Source organism: Nannospalax galili, unplaced genomic scaffold (assembly GCF_000622305.1).
Source record: "Nannospalax galili isolate Female #2095 unplaced genomic scaffold, S.galili_v1.0 scaffold648, whole genome shotgun sequence".
Lineage (NCBI taxonomy): Eukaryota > Metazoa > Chordata > Mammalia > Rodentia > Spalacidae > Nannospalax > Nannospalax galili.
Window position 1 is genome coordinate 2,810,842 of NW_008360311.1, and position 18,337 is coordinate 2,829,178.

Below are 18,337 nucleotides of genomic sequence, written 5' to 3' on the forward strand. Positions count from 1 at the left end.
TCTCTCTCTCTCTCTATATATATATATATATATATATATATATATGGTCTCACACTGTAGCTCAGGTAGTCTAGAATTCACTTTGTAGCTCAGTCTGGCCTCAATCTAGTAGTTTTTGTTGTTGTTATTTGTTTTAAAAGGTTCCACTAAGTATCCATGAACTCCCCATGTAGACCAGGCTGGCTTTGAACTCACAGAGATCCATCTGCCGCTTCTTCCTGAGTGCTGGGATGAAAGGAATGAGCCACCAAGCCTGACTCTGACCTACTTTTTACTAACAATTCTCATAGTACATATGGCTAAAGGCAGCCAGCAATACCATGCCACTGCCCAGATGACTGGACGCTTTGAAATTTCCTCCGTCAGATAAACCAGTCCATCTTTAAATTCAGTGTCCCCCAAAGTCTTTGGGCATAGATGAAATAGATGCAGACAAGTTCTTTGTGACAATGTGACACAGACTGTCCCTAGTCGTTTCCTATAGCATTCTTATTCTTGATCCACTGTAACCCTCCTGCGCACAGTTTCCTGAGTCACCACAGTCACCACAGTCACATTCTGTCAGCACCCAGTTCTGACTCCCACTGGAACCACCTAGTAAGTTTTGCTTATGGTTTTCAAAGCTTTCCCTGAGCACTCCCAAAGGCCAGAAGCAAACCATTTCCTGAAGCTTCTGAACCAGTGATCAGGTTTAGCCACAGCAATGACCAAAAACAAAAACAAACATAAAAAAGCAACACTGAGACAAACAACTTAAAAGGGGACTGTTTCAGATCCCAACCTTGCCACCTACCGTTAACAGGGTGTCTTTGAATTCTGAATATGTTTGACTTATTCATTTCAGTTGTTGGGAGTCCCCTGCCTGGAAGTTATGCATTTAAAAATATTGGGTGGTGTAGACTTGTAATCCCAGCTGCTTGAGAGTCTGAGGCAGGAGGATCATGAGTTCAAGGCACACCTGAACAATAGGGTGTTCAAGGCTAGCGTGGGCAACATAAGGAGACCTTGTCTCAAAATTAAAATAAGTAAAATAAGGGCTGGGGCTGTAGCTCAGTGGTAGAGTGCTTGCCTAGCACAATCGAGGCTCTGGGTTGGACTCTCAGTCCTGGAAGGAAAAAGAAGCAAACCCACAATAACCTGTCAGGCACACTAATTTTAATATATAAATATATTTTAAAATAAGATTGTTTCCTCTTTGAGATTGCATTTCAACTAGAAAAAGTGATTGCTATTTCCGAGTTTCTCACTTTAATATTTTTCCTTATGTTCCGTTCTGACAACCAATGAGCTTCAGTGTGAGGGAATGAGTTCCTCCAACTTGAACAAAACACGCACGTGTTTTGGCTAATGAACTACCTTTAATAAATTCAGCAACCTTCACCATTAGCACTTCCATGAGCCGTTAACAGAACTATTTACAACAATGGCAGAATTCCTTTGATTCTGATTATTTAAAATACAGGATCTCAAAATGTCGAAAGTATTTGGGAGCTTTCATCTAATCCTTAAAAGATTTTAGGGTTACCTTACCTCTTCAGAGGGGGGAATGTAAGAGTAGCCAAAAGCCCCATAAAAGTAAATAAATAAAAGAAGAAAGAGTACATGAAAAAAAAGAAACAGGACCTTATCAGAAAAGTAGTATTTTCCAGATATGTGAACCAATATTTTAGGATCAGCTTCTCTTTTCCAACAGAATCTTTACAGAATTGTAGATAAGACTACAAGTCCTAGATCTAGCTTGCTATTATCTTTCAGAGTGATTGTATAATGAATTAATACATGTAAATAATTCAGTGTAGAGCTTGTTTTATAATATATGTTAAAATATCTGCTTTAAAAAATAAATTAATTAAAAAATAATAAAATAAAATACAGGGTCCCGTGTATCCCAGGGTAGTCTTGAACTCACAATGTAGCCAAGGATGGTCCTGAGCTTCTGATCCTCCTGCTTCTACCTCCCAAGTGCTGGGTCACAGGCATGCACCACCATGCCTGGTCAATCCAGTGCTAGGGGCTTTGTGCATGCTAGGCAAACACCTACCACCAATGGAACTATCAGTTGCTTTGGCAATACTTAATTGCTTTGTTATGCTTTTTACATTTGCTGGCCCTTTCACTCATAATTCTATCATTATTTTCCAAGCTTAATAAATATTGACAAAATATTTTTCAGTTTTGTAACTATGTGTAATCTGCATTTTAATCAATTTAAACAGTACAAAAGTGTGTGCATGTGAACATACACACATTATACATACACTAACACACAGACATATACACATACATGCATATACACATACACACATATACACACACACACTCATACACACACATACACGCTTAAAACACACATACACAGGACTGGAGAGATGGCTCAGCGGTTAAGAGCACTGACTGCTCTTGCAGAGGACCTGGGTTTGATTCCCAGCACTCATATGGTGGCTATGAACCGTCCTTAACTCCAGTTCCAGGAGAATCTGAAGCCCTCTTCTGACCTCTGCAGCATTGCACAACATGGGTGCCCTCACATACATGCAAGCAATACACTCATATACATAAAATAAAAATAATAAAATATTTAAAAACACACACACACAAGCACATACTCACACACATACATACGCAAGCACAGACAAACACGTGCACACTCATACTCATGACATACACAACTCACACACACTAAAAAAACACATGTACTCACATACATATACAAGCACACACAAAAACACATATACACATACATACACATACCACATATAGAACTCACATACATATACACAAACAAGCACACTTGCAAACACATATAAACACATGTACACTCACTACATACACAACTCACACACACTCATACACACTCAAATACACACATACACATGCTTTCTTTCTCACACACATATATACAAACCCAAGCACACATATATACACACCTACACACACCACATACATAACTCACACACACATACACACAACATGTCAGGAGAGGGGTGAGCAGTTTTCAGTAGCCTTACCCTTTAGGGGCTGGATCTCGATCTCTGCTGGCTTTCAGTCATGTGAAAAGCATGAGTCTATGGGCTCTGTAATTGGACAGATTTGACTAGGAATAGAATTAACTTGAAGAATTGAAAATTCTAATTTATCAGCTGATTTAGCATTAAAAGCCATATGTGCCATTTCTAGTCACGTTGGAAGAGAGATTTTCAAACAACTGCGCAAGCCATCTTTTCTTTCTATGATCCATATGCAACTAAATCTTCTCAATAGTTCACAGAACAGCAAAGAAATCAGTGAGCTTTCGTTCTTTTGTTTTAAAATGTCTTCAACTTGTGAACCAGCCCTTTGCGTGGTCCCTAGTGTCCTGCACTTTTGAAGTCAGCACAGATCATGTGTTGGAGTTTGTCACTTTTTTTAAAAATTATTTTTTTATTTTATGTGTATGCATGTATTGCCTGCATGTAGGTCAGTGCACCCATGTCATGCAATGCCCGCGGAGGACAGAAGAGGCTGTTGGATCCCCTGGGACTGGACTTACGGACAGTTGTTAGCTGCCATGGGGGTGCTGGGATTCGAACCCGGGTTATTCTGCAAGAACAACCAGTGTTCTTAACCATTGAGCCATCTCTCTAGCCCTGTGTCACTTTTTTTTTTTTTTTTAAGACACAGAGTCTCATTCTGTAGCCCAGAATGGCCTTGATTGCAGAGGTCCAACAACCTCTGCTTCCAGTGCTGGGATCAAAGGCACGCACCTCATGCCTGGTGTGTTAGTCACTTTTGTTGGCTTTTACATATTGAAAAAATTCTTTAAATAACCTACTTTAAAAAGTCTTACCTTCTTTGATTTCTAAGAACTCAAGCTAGGTGTGGTGGTGCACATCTGTAACCCCAGCAGTTCGGAGGCTGAGGCAGGAGGATTGCTGTGAGTGCCAGGCCAGCCTGGGCTACAGAGACACCAATCACAAAACACCAACTAAATAGCACTAGGACTATAGCTCGGCAGTAGCGTGCTCGCTTAGACCCCAGGTTAGTCAGGGATTTCTCAACACTGTTCCTGTTTACATTCTAGATATCTGATGGCTGAGCTTGAGCGTTTCTGTAATTTATTCTTTCATTATTTACTGTGTGCCTCTATGTGTGGAGGTCAGAGGACATTTAAAGGGAGTTGGTTTTCTCCTTCACAAACTGGGTCCCAAGGATTGAACTCAGGGAATCAGGCTTGGCGGCTGGTCCTTTACCCACTGAGCCACCATACTGGCAACATTTGTCTAACTTTGATTTCGTTGTTCTTTGTTTGAAACAGGGTCTCACTATGTAGACCAGGCTGGCCTCCGTCTCATAGAGGTCCACGTACCTTTGCCTTCAGAGTGCTAGGACCAAAGGTGTGCACCACCACACCCAGCCTTCTCCTAACAACAAGAAGTTTTATTAAGGGAGATTCAGGTTAATTTAATAAAATGAACATTAAAAATTATTTTTATTATTTTTATTTTATGTGTATGTATGTGTTGCCTGCATGTAGGTAAGTGTACCCATGTCATGCGATGCCCGAGGAGGTCAGACGAGGCTGTTGGATCCCCTGGGACTGGAGTTGGACAGTTGTTAGCTGCCAGGTGGGTGCTAGGATTCGAACCTGGGTCTTCTGCAAGAACAACCAGTGTTCTTAACTGCTGAGCCATCTCTCCAGCCCCAATAAAATGAACATTTGACAAAAACTGGAAACATGTTTCATGGATAAGTTCTTTTCAGAAAAATGCCTTCTAATGATCCATGCGTAATGTTAACATAAACTATCAACCATTAACTGTCTTATAGTGGTGGTGGCCCTGTATACATCATATACCAAAAAAATGCCAGATGGGGTGCTTGCTTTTGTTTATTATTTATTTTTATGTGTATGAGTATATTGCCTACATGTAGGTAGGTGCACCCGTGTCATGCAATGCCTGAGGAGGACAGAAGAGGGCGTCGGATCCCCTGGCACTGGAGTTACAGACCGTTGTTAACCACCATGTGGGTGCTGGGAATCCACTATGCAAGAGTAGTCAGTGCTCTTAACTGCTGAGCCAACTCCCCAGCCCCAGGGGTGCTTGCTTTTAGAGAATGAATGCATTCTACTAGTCAATCAATGCTCATCTAACCTTCCATCCTCTCTCTGTTCATTGTAACCAGATGCACTATTTCCAGCAAGTCATAATTCTTCATAAAAGTGTGGTGTTTTTGTCTCTTTCATTTTGTTAAAAGACTGAATTTAGCTGTGGCCATTAACTTTATCTTATAATCCACTGATGTGTTTTCTTGCAAGTAGTCTGGATCACGATGACATAAATAATAAATATGCAGACGTTCACGGGATGGTGAGTGTGGTGGAGCACACAGGAATGGAGCCTGGGCAGGAGCCAGGGAAGGTGGAGGAGGGACACCGGATGGTCTCTGAGTATTTAGACTACTGAGATGTCCAGGCTTTGGCATTTATGGACATCTGAACTGTATTGCTACAATTGTGCCTATTATTTTGCTAGCTGTTCTGTGTGTATTTAGTGAATTTCCAGTACTGCAAAAACCAAACAGCAACTTCCTGCAGGAGTTTTTAGAAGACACTCTTTTCTAGACCTTTCTTGGCCTTGTAGATGCTCAGCAGACACTAGCTCAGTGTGGACTATCCAGAGTCACCTTGACCCAGGGTTCATCAATATCCTTGTAGACAGAGCAGACAAGGGCCATGAGGTGGGGGTTGGGAAGGTCTTGGGGTCCTTCAGAACAGCTCTGAGTCATAATTAGAAATGCCATTCTTTGTCCTACTGCCTTTAAGTCTTAATGAGCATTCCTATCTCTGTTGAATACATTTAATTTCTGAGACAGTGCTGGCTGAATTTAAAAGACTTGCCCTGGCTAATCCTTCCAAATTTCCAGTTTGTGGTCTGCAGAATTGTTACCAGGTGCTCAGGGTTGCCTGTCTGGACAGATGGTCTCACTGGAACACTTGGACCCCATTAACTGAGACGCAGAAAGAAAATGCGCTCAGTACAGGTGCCTGATGGTTTATAGTGAAAGGAACCGTATAATGAGCAGGTGGCTGCCAATTACTGCTGTGTGGACTGAAGGTTTTTGATATTTTAAAGTAATATGGTGCTGAGGTCCAAATGGATCCTCTTTTTAAAACTTTAATGATCATCAGCCTTACTCAGTTTTCTCTATTTCTGGTTTGCTCCTGACCCAAGAAGGACTCCGCTTGGCTTTGTGCACAGTGAAAACAGCCTGAGCCCTGGCAGCTGTGGTCCTGTCTTGCTCCAGGGCAGGCTGCTGTGTCTCCAAGCTGGGAGCCTCAGTCCTGACCAGACCCCAAAGGCAGGCCAGACTCCTCCTGTGGGGAGCATACTGAGGGGAGGGAAGGCAGTCTGCTTCTCCCCCCTACACCTATCCGCACCCTCAAAACCCAATTTCTCTGAGTGCTTTTTCCCTAATTTCCGAAAGGAACTTAATCCCCCGCCATCCATTCTGCCCAATGCAGAACTTGGCCTTTAAAAGAGGTATATGCTTTCCAACAAAGTGGCACTAGGAGAGCTGTGTCTCCCCACACCAAAGAGTGAAGCTGGACCCTTACTTCACTCCACATATAAAGATCAGCTTGGATCAAACACCAAATAGGAAAAGTGTCCTGACATTGGATGTGAGATTCGGTGATGGCCTCAGATATGTCAAAAGCAGCAGCAACAATAGAAAAATAGATGAACTGGCCTTTGTCAAACTTTCTGCTCATTGAAGGACATAGTCCAGTGTAAAAGCAGCAACTGGAAAGGGGGCAGATGGCTTCAAGGCTTGTATCTAATGAAGAGGTCATATGCAGGGTTACCACACCTACAACCCAACAACAAAGACAAGTTTTAAAATGGGTGAGTGACCAGACGAGACATTTTTCTAAAGACATGTGATGACCAGTAAAGACACAAAAAGGTGTTCCGTACCACTAATCTTCAGAGAAACACAAACCAAAACTGAAAAGTACCACCTTATAGCCAGCTTCTATAAAGCCAACCAGCCAGAAAATAGCCAGTGCTGTGAGGGTGGAGAAGTGGGGGTGCTGGGCACTGATGGTGGTAATGTAAAGTGATGCGGCCTCCACAGAAAACAGCATGGTGGCTCATCCAAGTAAAAATAGAATTACCATTTGATCCAGTGACTTCAGTTTTGTGTGTGAGCCCCAAATATTGAAAACAGTGTCTCAATGCCCATGGAGCCAGGAGAGGGCACCAGACCCCCTGGAACTGGAGTTATATGGACAGTTATTAGCCACCATGTGGGTGCTGGGAACTGAACCCATGTCCCCCGTAAAAGCAGCCAGTGTTCTTAACGGCTGAGCCATCTCTCCAGTCCTGTAATGCAATTTCTTAAAAGTTGGAGCAATGATGCCCATCAGAGAGCAGAGGGATAAACAGATGACACATAACAATGGGATGGATCTGCCCTAAAAGGAAAGGAATCTTACATAGGCTGGGGACAATCACTGTGATCCCACATTCTGTGGTGTCTGGAGGAGTTTAAGTCATAGGTTGGGTGGTAGAGATGACCAAGAAATTGTTTGGAGGGTGTAGTTTCTGTTCTCCAGGACACAGAAACTACAGAGCTGCACAACAATGTGGACATGCTTAACACCACGGAACTCTGCAACTAAAAATGCTGAACAGCGTGATGGTTAATCTATGTGTGTGCACACGTGAGTGCACGTGTACGTGTGCATGAGTCTATGTGCGCGTGGAGGCCAGAGGCTGGTGCTGGGTGCCTTGTTCAACTACTCTCCACCTTAGTTTTTGAGACAGGGTCTCACTGAGTCCAGAGCTTATCACTCCAGTGTGCCAGCATGTTCAACCTTTTACATGGGGGGTGAGGATCTAACTCAGGTCTGCATGCTTTCAAGGCAGGCACCTTGCCAACTGAGCCATCTCCCCAACTGATAGAATGTGTAAATTGCAAGAGAGTCATAAGCATCATTAGGGAAGCCATAAGCTCCTTAATGTGGCCAAACGGCCCTAAACTAGCAGGCTGGCCTTATTCAAGCCTTATCAGCTTGTCACCCCCAGGACCAAAGGAGACTGTTCATGGAGCCCACCTGTCTCTTTTAGTGCCCCAGATACTTCACCTATCCTGCCTGAGGAAATAATCTTGGGGTGGAAGACCTTCAATCACCCGAGGACACCAGACTCTGGCACTGAGTAAACTCCTGCAGCTGTGCTTAGTAGAGTCCCTATGTAAACCACATCCCCCTTTCATTAGATGCAGAAAAGCCTCTGCCCTTCGCTGGACAAAGGACATAGTCCTTGCCTGCGGCAGGTCTGGCTCTGGCTCTTATTCCTAAACTCTAAGTCCTTCTTTTCTGCATTCCTAAATCTAACACCGGTCCTCAATGCTTAATCATGCTTGTCAACAGACAGAATTTAGAGTCACCTAGGATACACACCTTTGGATGTGTCTGTGAGGGTTTACAAAGAGGCTTAACTGAGGTGGAAAGACCCACACTGTGCAAAGTGTTGCCTCAAGGCTGGGATCCCAAAAGGAGAAAGGAAGCAGTGCCAGTCTCTCAGCGCCACCCCCCCCCCACTTCCTGACCGTGAATGCAGGGCAACCTCACACTTCTACCATCATGACAGACCATACTCTCAGTGACCCCAAATAAACCCCTTTACCCGTATGTTACTTTTCAGGTATTTTACCAGAATAACGAGAAAAGCAGTTAATACAGTAAATAGTGTTCATATTTTGCTTCAAAACACAGAAAGGAAACAGCACTGCTATTCAGCTTGGGAGTTTAGAGTTTACTCTAAAGGGAGAAAAGCCCAAGCCTTCACGTGACTTGATGGGTTGATTAAAACACTTAAGGCACTTTAATTAGCATATAGTTGCATGAATGACCAATTTGATAAATTGAGGTAGTGCTAAGAATTTGCTAGCAGTAATGCCTAAGTTAATAGATGACATGCGGAGTTTGGAAAGTTGTTCATATTTAGGGAAAATGGTTTAAGAAACATTTATTGATTGTGTTTTTGATACAGTCTCAAGCTGGCTTCAAAGCCACTATGTAGCTGAGGGTAACCTTGACCTGACCTTTCCTCCTGAGTGCTGGGATTACAGGCATGCCCAGTTTATGAACTACTGGGGATCCAGCTTCATGCATGCCACGCAAGCACTCTACCAAGTGAGCTGCATCTCCAGTCCCAGGAAGCTGTCAATATTTAATATTAAATATTCACTATTTGATTGTGTAAATGTGAGATCTGAGATTCACCAAAACCACCTTCACGGCCACTGTGATTTGGGTCATGAAGTCCCAAAGCTCACAAGTTCAAGGCTTGGTCCCTGTTCTGTGGTGCTGCAGAGAGATGGTGGAGCCTTTACAGGTGGGTCCTTGTAGAAGTGAGGTGGAGGCCTGCCCTCAGGGGGTAGCTGGTATTCCAGCACATTTCCCTGGCTGTTTCCCAGTCACAGAGAGGGAAGAAGCTTGGCACCATCAGCTCCTCCTGTCAAGATCTACTTCCTCACCTTTTGCCCAAAGCAGAGGCCAACTGCTCAAGGACTACAACCTCCAACTGTGGACAAAATATGCCTTTCTTCCTTATAAGTAGGTGGTCTGGGGGTTTTGTGACAGCAACAGAAAGTTGGTTAACACAAAGGTAGTGCAATGTTTTAAAAATTAGGGGTTAATTTTTTTTCTATCATAAATTAATTTCTGCTCAATAAAAGTGTGGAAAATTGCTAGGCGTTGGGCATAGCTGCAATCCCAGCACTGAAGAGGCAGACGTGGGGTGATTGCTGCAAGTTCAAGGCCAGCCTGGTCTACAGTGGAAGCTCCAGTGGGAATGAGATAAGAATAGAAAAGATCTCTGTGAGTTCAGGGCCAGCCTGGTCTATGTAGTGAGTTCCAGGTCAGCTGGAGCTACAGGGAGACCCTGTCTCAAAAAGACCAAACAACAACAAAAACAAAACAAAAAAGAATAGAGAAAGCTTGCTGTCCAAACCCAACCCCATTTTTACCCCCAGTATGTCCAGTCATCTTCCCATGCAGGAGTTTAAAGGCTCTAGAGCTGTGATCATATTACACATTAATAATAAGCCTATTTCAAAGGTTGTATCTATGTCATGGAGAAGACTGTAGGTTTTTGTTGAATTTCTCCTCCATTTTTCAGAAATTACGGACTTTCTGAAATGTATTTCTCCATTATGGTCCATTGTGGTACGTTTTCCTGCCATGGTCTAAATTAAAATGATGGGGCTGCTGAAGTGAAGAAAACTGGCTGTTCTTGCCAAAGACCTGGACTCGAATCCCAGAACCCACATGGTGGCTAACAACCATCAGTAACTGTTATAGGACAGAGTTCGTAAAAAATCACCAACACCACTTTAAGAAAAGTAGCAAGGTAAATTTTAATTTTCGACCGGCCGGGCTGTCTATCTCGGGAGTAGAAGCAGCCCTGATGATTGTCAGGTCAGAGTTTTTATAGGATTACAGAATTATTATTAAAACAGGACACTTGTGAACCAATCAGGTTTGTACAACAGCAGAATTTTGATTCTATCAATCAACAACCAATCATTATACAGACAAGTGATATAGTCATATAACCTGGCAGTCAACTTTGTGACCTTAAAGCTAGCCAACTGTTTTAGCCATAAGTATAATAAGACAGTTAAGGTAAGTGACTTCTAGGTGGTCATACAGTAACAGGATAACAAGGGTGGTCTTATGCCCTGTGTCAAGGCGACCCAAGACAGCAAGCGGGTTACAGAAGTGAAAACAAGCTGGTTAGTAAAAATATGTCTGGAATTAGCACATCCCATGATTCATGGCGAGGACAGTTTCCCAAGGCCCAAGGTTGCCCCCCTTTTCCTTTTGGTGTGGAGCAAAGTTGCTGCTGAAATGGCTCTGAACAAAATGGAGTAACTTAGGGAAGTTCGCTGAGCCAGTTCAGTAACTCCAGCTCCAGGGGATCCGACGCCTTCTTCTGTCCTCAGGCACTGCACAACAGGGGTGCACTTACGAGCAGGCACAATACTCATATATATAAAAGAAAAAGATCAAACAAGAATTAATTAAAATGGTATAAATGAATACATTTTTGTGTAAAGTCTTTAAAATAATTTTTGATGCTGTCATAATTGTGTACATATGTAAAAATTAAAATCCTTGCTCACAAGAAGCATTTTCTGGCCTTATTCACAGCAGTGTAATTATGGACACAATGCAAGTGTGCAACAACAGAAGAAATTGCTCTAGAGGAGTTATTCAGCCTGAGAAGCAAAGGTATCCCGATCACTGGATGAACCCAGGGGTAGATATTATGATAAACAGAGCAAGTCAGATGCAGAAAGACACACAAAGATTGAATTCATAGAAACAGAACAAAGCAGAGCTCACCAGTCCCAGAAGGCAGAGGGAATTCGGAAATGCTGGGCACAGACTTGCAGTTATAGGATAAACTGTATCACAAGGTGACTGTAGTTAATAGTAACTTACAGTTAGCCAGGTGTTACCTGTAATCTCAGCACGTGGGAGGTGGAAGCAAGAGGATCAGGAGTTCAATGTCAAGGGCGCGCGTGTGTGTGTGTGTGTGTGTGTGTGTGTGTGTGTGTGTGTGGTCCACCAGTTAAAATTTTTTTTCACTACAAGTGAAAGAGAAACAAATACACCAGCAGAAAGTACTGTAGACTTGAAATTTGCTGTGGGTATGTCTTAAGTATCACACACACACACGCACGCACGCACGCACGCACAGGGATTAGCTGTGAGGTGATGTTAATTTGACTGGGGCAATCATTTCATAATGGACACATGCACCACAACATCAAGTTGTACACCTCACAGTCTTGTCAACTATTTCAAGTACTGAGAAAGCACTCTCTGCTTTACAGACTATTCCCATTTCATTCATTCCCACGGGTAGAACTAACAGTCCATAAGCTAAAATGTGTCAAAGGATTTCCACATTTTGGGGGGCGTCTGCCCTTGCCTTGACGTCCACCCACCTCTGGTGTGTGCAGGAGCTGTTCCACCGGCGCCGGCTTTAAGGCTTGGTCCCAGCTGCTGGAAACTAGTTCCTGACATCCATCTGGAGGAAGTAGGTCTCCAGAGGTATGTCCCTGGGGGAGATCGTGCCCTGCTCTTTCCTTCCTTCTGTCTCCTCCACCAGGTTTGCCATTTGCTTTCCCACACGCTCCCCATCGTGCCTCCCAGCCTCGCCATGCACGGGCCCTGGAGCAGCAGAGCCAAGTGACTGTGGAGGTGGACGGCAAACCGCTTCAGGCATTTGATGAAAAAGTGTTATAACTTACCATCTCAAGTTGCGGTGCTCCCGCAGCACTCGTGTCAACCTTTATGTCATTTATTCTCTTTTGTGGTTTTTTTTGCAAATTTTTTTCTTATGATAGGAAGGATTGAACCCAGTCCCTTGAGTACACACTAGGCAAATGCTTCCCCATGAGCTGCCTCATGCATGTTAGGTAAAGGGTCTGCCACTGAGCTGCATCCTTGGCTTTTTAAATTTTTTGTAACCAAATTTTTATTAGAAGACTTTAAATTTGCACGGTGAGAACTAATGAAAGACGAAGGAATCAATATCGAAATAGAAATGAAACAATAAAAAGTTTAACATGTAGAAATGCGCAAAAACAGGATTCTACTGTGTTTTCAGTTGCATTAATAATCAGAAGAAATGCATCTGGAGTGGTTTAGACAGCAACCAGAAATGGAAAATCCTCATAAATGGCTAGGTTACTTTTAATTTTGAGATAGGTCTTACTAAGCTATCCAGGCTGGCTTTGAACTGACTCTGTGTTCCAGGCTGGTCTTGTATTTACAATCCTCCTGTTTTAACCTCTCAAATAAGTGCTGGAGAGATGGCTCAGTGATTAGGAACACTGGCTGCTCTCGCAGAAGACCCTGGGTTAGTTCCCAGCACCCACATTGTGGCTGACAGTCTGTAACTCCAGTTCCAGGGGATATGATGCCCTCTTCTGGCCTCTGTGAGCATTTCACACACATGGTGCACTTACATATATGCAGGCAAAATATTCAGATATAAAATAAAAATAAAGAAACCAGCCTCTGGAATAGCTGGGCTCACAGGCCTGGGCTGCCAGGCCGACTTCCCAGGCATCCCTTTGAGCACTGCAGTGTCTTTATTTCTGTCCTCTTTTTTTTTTTAAAATTTTTTTTACTGGATTGTCTACCGCCATTGACTTGTTATCTTCGTTAATTGTATTAAACCTGTATGTGGCAAAACAACACTGTATGTTTTCTGCAAATATGTTCCCCTGTCCATTGCTGACTTTTTTTTAGACAGGGTCTCCCTGTAGCCTCAGCTAGCCTGGAACTCACTATGTAGATCAGGCTGGCCTTGAACTCAAGAGATCCACCTGCTTGCCTCTGCCTCAGGAGTGCTGGGATTAAAGGTGTGCGCCAGCACGCCCCGCCCTTTGTGTCTTCAGATGAACTCGGTGTGACGCAGAAAGGGGTGAGGCGGAAAGGCCAATGAAGCCAAGATTTCTTATCCCCCAGCGACCGACCGTCTGAGTGTCCCAATTCACGCTCTACCACCTCCGTTGCCAAATCCTATGTTCTACAACAGCGGCTGGATAAAGAGCCCAGTTCCATTTGACTGTCAGATGCCAAGATAGCCAGTTAAATTTCAATTTCAGAAAACAGGAACTTTGTGTATGCTGTATGCAAAAGAGGAACGATCTGTGTAGACCAGACTACTACCCACAGTCTCAGAGATCTGCCTGCCTCTGCCCTCCAGAGTGCAGGTACTAAACGTGTGTGCCACCACACACACATCTTTTGTACTTGAAAATATTTATGTGTGAGTGGTTTTGCCTGCATGTCTGTAAGTGCACAGTGTGTGCGATGCACAGAAGCCAGAAGAGGGCCTTGCATCCCCAGGAACTGGAGTTACAGATTGTTACCTACTATGTGGGTGCTGGGAACGGAACGCGGGTTCTCTGCAAGAGCAGCTATTGCTCTTAGCCACTGAGCCACCTCTCTAATCCCTAACTTTTTTTCTTCTTAAAATAAAACGTACTAATACTGCCAAGTGCTGGTCACTTTGAACTCATCATTAACGGGACGTCCTGCACGTCTATTTGCTTAACCCGGAACTCCTGATCCTGAGTTTACTAACACCTGTTTGCCGTAGAGCCGGGCAAATGGAAACGAAGACGGCCCTGATCTCAGAGTTCAGATTCTGATTTTTCAGGCAAATTTGCAACCAGAAAAGCAATCCCTGACCATTAACAATTAACCTTCATGGAGTCTAGTCGGTATCCTGCTGTATCCTGTGGGGGTGGAAAGGCACTGTATAGCCCCGACCCCGGCCTCATTGCTTTGGTTTGAGGCAGGATCCAGAAGCCCGAAGTTTTAGGAACCCAGTGATTTTCCTCCTACAAATGTGGGTGACCCTGGCAAATCCCCTTCTGGCGGCGCTGGGACCCCTGGTCGCACCCCTGGGAGGCGTTTGGGGCCCGCTCCGCGCCAGGCCGGGCCGGGCGCACACTGGGCAGCCGAGCTCAGGGTGGCTTTGCAACTCCGAGGCCTTCCCGTGGCATCTCCGGGGTCTGCCCGGGCCAGCAACGGACAGGAGACTCCCGGGGCGAGGGCAGTCGGCTCGGGAAGCTTCCGCGCACGGCCCGCCCTCCGCCCACACAGCCCGGGGACGTACCCGCCGCGAAACCCCAGGGGCTGGAGCTGCCCCGCTGAGGTTCAGGTGACTTTCTCTTTGCAGCGCACCCGTGGCCAGCCCGGGCCTCCCGCAAGCCGAGAGCGGCGGGGTGCGCGCGTGCAGATGGGTGTGCGCGTGGAGCTGCGGGGTGCGCGCGTGGAGCTGCGGGGTGCGCGCGTGCAGGGTTTGCGCGTGGAGCTGCGGGGTGCGCGCGTGCAGGGTTTGCGCGTGGAGCTGCGGGGTGCGCGCGTGCAGGGTTTGCGCGTGGAGCTGCGGGGTGCGCGCGTGGGACTGCGGGGTGGGCGCGTGCAGACGGGTGTGCGTGTGGAGCTGCGGGGTGTGCGCGTGCAGGGTTTGCGCGTGGAACTGCGGGGTGCGCGCGTGGAGCTGCGGGGTGCGCGCCTGGGGCTGAGGTGCCCGGTCCCCAGCGGCTCCACGGTGGCCCAGCGAGGTGGCGGGGGAGGCTCGTGGCTGCGCTGCGAAGGGAACCGACGCCCCGGTGCGGAATTTCCGCTCCTCCGCCTCCGTGCGCGCCCGACCCCGGTGGAGACAAAAGCGCGCGACCCGGAGGCCCGGCGGGTCCGGTACCGAGTCGCCGAGCTCCCGGGCCGCGTGCCCGCTCCTGGCTTTGTGTCCAGAACTGCAGCTCTGCCCCCCTGGGCACGAGTAAAGGGGGGCCCGCCCGCCGCGACCCGGGGACCTCGCTCGTCCAGTGTCCATGTTCGTGTGTGGGCGAGTGCGCGTGCACGTGGCAACCTGCGGTTGATGGCAGGAGCCATCCTGGATTCCTCGTCCACCTTCTGTGAGGCAGGGCGTCTCAATCAAACCCAGAGCTGGCGATATGGACAGTCTCCGCTGGAGGAGGCTGGAATTTCAGGCACAGGCCATCACGTCGGTTCTGGGGATCCCAGCTCCAGTCCTCTCCAGGCGCCCAGTTTAGATATTCCCCTTGCAGTCTGCTCTCTGGAGTGTTCCCTCATCTGATCCGTGGCCAGCCCAGGCAGCCTGGTCTTGGTGCAGGCCTGTTGCCCAGGTTACAGGGGCGCATAGATGAAGAGGGGAAGGCAGTGCCCTGGATCGCGCCTTCTGCTCAGGGAACTGCCCTGTGTCTGCCCTCTTGAGTGTGTTCTTCGATCGTTCTCAGCGCTAAACAAACACCCGTGTCAGTGCCATGGGCACCCAGGACAGGAGAGGGACGGCTGCATGGAGAGGTGGTGGCTTTATCCTGGATTTCCCCTCTCTTTCCCTGTGGTTTTTCCACCCTGTGTAATTAAGTGTTGGCTAAAAGCAGTTCTGACCTGGAAGATGCCATAATGATTTAAGAGAGCGATGTGCTGGTCTGACAGGAGCTGGGAAGCTTGGCATTGTTCGCCCTCTCCAAAGGGAAGTGAAGAAAGGCCCAGTCTGCCAACCCCTCTGCCTGGTCTGTGCCAGGGCTGGGATTTGGACCCCAGATGGACTCAAAGGCTTTATCAGTGCTTTATTTATGCCTTTTTTTTGCTTCCTCTTGGAGACGCTGGGGAGATGGAGCAGCCTAGGGTGAGGTCAAGGCAGATGGGTGGACAGATGGTGTCAGGATCTCCAGGTGACTTGAAGTATTAGTCAACAGCCAGCCCCAGGTGCCCGGATAGGGCACTGCACACAGCACTTCCTGCCCTGGAAGGGGAGATCCTTAGTCTTGCAGCGGTTCTAGTTATGTGTTTACTGATTGAGACAAGGTCTCACTGTGTAGTCCTGGATGACCTGGAACTTGCTCTATAGACCGGTCTGGTCTTCATTTCACCGAGATCTGTCTGCCTCAGCCTCCTCAGTACAGGAATTAAAGGCGTGCGCCATCACGATCAGCTTTTGTTGCTGTTTGCTGAGACAGGGTCTCACTGTGTAGCCCAGGCTGGCCTGGAACTTGGAATCCGCCTGCCTTAGCATGATAGCTTGGGACTACTCTGTGTCTGACGTTTCTGTTGGCCACCAGAGTGCATCACTAACACCTGTTACTTTATTATTTTTATTTTTGTGTATGAATGTACTGCCTGCATGTGTGTAAGTGCACCCATGTCATGCAGAGGTGGAGGAGGTCAGAAGAAGGCATTGGATCCCCAGGAACTGGTGTTACAGATGGTTGTTAGCTGCCATGTGGGTATTCAGAATCAAACCTGGGTCCTCTACAAGAGCAGCCCCACATCTGTTATTAACTTTCACCTTCCGGAGTTCCCAGTTGTTGGGGGGGGTGTGCTCCCTCTTCCTGCTCTGCTCCTTCCCGAGGTGATCTTTGGAGGATAGTCCACTGACAGACTGTACAGCGGACATGTATGCAGTGCACTACACACCCCCTTTTGTGGGTCTAACGTGTGTATTAATTATTGGCACCATGAACAAAATACCTGGCAGAAACAAGAGAGGAAGATGAGTTTCAGCTGTTCTCAGAGCTTTGAGTCCATCACGGAGGGACAGCATCCTGGAGCAGAGCAACTCACACTGTGGTATCCAGGAAGTAGAAGGAGGGGAGGGCCGGTCCCCCAAGCCTATGGGCTGATGCCACCCACATTCAGGGAGGCTTATCCCCTCTGTCAATCCCTTTGGAAATCCCTCACTAACACAGAGGTCTGCCTCACCTGGGAGTCTAAATCCAGTCAAGTTGGCAGGAAGGTAGCTATCATGTGGTGCTTGGTAATCCTTGTGTTAGTCACCTGACAATAAGCAGTTTGAGGGAGGAAGGGTTTCCTCTGGCCCACAGTTCTAGATCATTCCATCACAGTGGGGAGGACACAGCCCCTGGTGGAGAAGGCAGGGAGCAGGAGGCCTGCGGGTCTCCTGGAATCTATAGCTGGACGCAGAGAACAGACAGGAAGTGGGGCAGGGCTGTCAACCTCAAGGCCTTCCCCCAGAGGCCCACTTTCTCCATCAAGCCTGTACTTCCTAAAGGTTTCACAGCCCTCCAGACAGGACAGCTGGGGACCAAGCGTTCAAGCCCCAAGTCTACCGGGGACATTTTACATTCAGACACCACGGGAAGGAAAAGGACTCAATTAGGACTTTATCCCACACATTAGAAGGATCTGAAGATGTCAGTGTGAGCAATGGCATGTAAGACCAAAGTCAATTTAAAAAATTCAAAAGATACAGTAAAGAGACAAAGAACTGTATTGGTAAATCAAACCCAGCAATGTATAAAAAGGACAATAGACCACGACTGATTTAGATGTATTCTGGGAATGTGAGCTTTGTTCAACATTAGAAAGGAATAAATTCAATTAACCCAGCACCCCAAATAAAAGAGGAAAAAGTGATAAAATTAGATGCCCATGAAAAACAAAATTTTTTTTGCAGGGCTGTGGCTGCGGCTCAGTGCGTAGGGTGTCTGCTGAACATGTGCATGGCCCTGGGTTTGAGCTTCAGCACAGGAAAAACTGGGTGCAACAAAACAACAAAAACTTTTTGGAGGGAGAGAAATTAACAAAGATTTAAAAATAATGGAAGGTAATCCAGAGTCAGTAAAAAAAACCAATCCAGGCTAGGGCATGGTGGTACACATGTTTAGTGCCTTCACTGGGGCTGCAGAGGTAGGCTGACCTCTGAGTTTGAAGCCAGCCTGGTCTACATAGCAATTGCCAGGTTACATGGTGAGACCCTGTCTGTAAAAA

The 18,337-nt window shown here is 46.4% G+C and overlaps 1 protein-coding gene across 2 annotated transcripts in view; it reads left to right on the plus strand.

Annotated features, from left to right (window-relative positions):
• The window catches only part of Hhat (hedgehog acyltransferase), a 351,875-nt gene that overhangs the window by 9,279 nt on the left and 324,259 nt on the right, over positions 1-18,337 (plus strand). The window contains exon 1 of one of the 2 annotated variants that reach the window (XM_029559466.1): positions 13,982-14,741. The exons of the other annotated variant lie outside the window; for it this stretch is intronic. The gene's annotated coding sequence lies outside the window, so the exon portion shown is untranslated. Of the gene's footprint in view, positions 1-13,981; positions 14,742-18,337 lie in introns of those variants that run through there. 2 annotated transcript variants of the gene reach the window in all.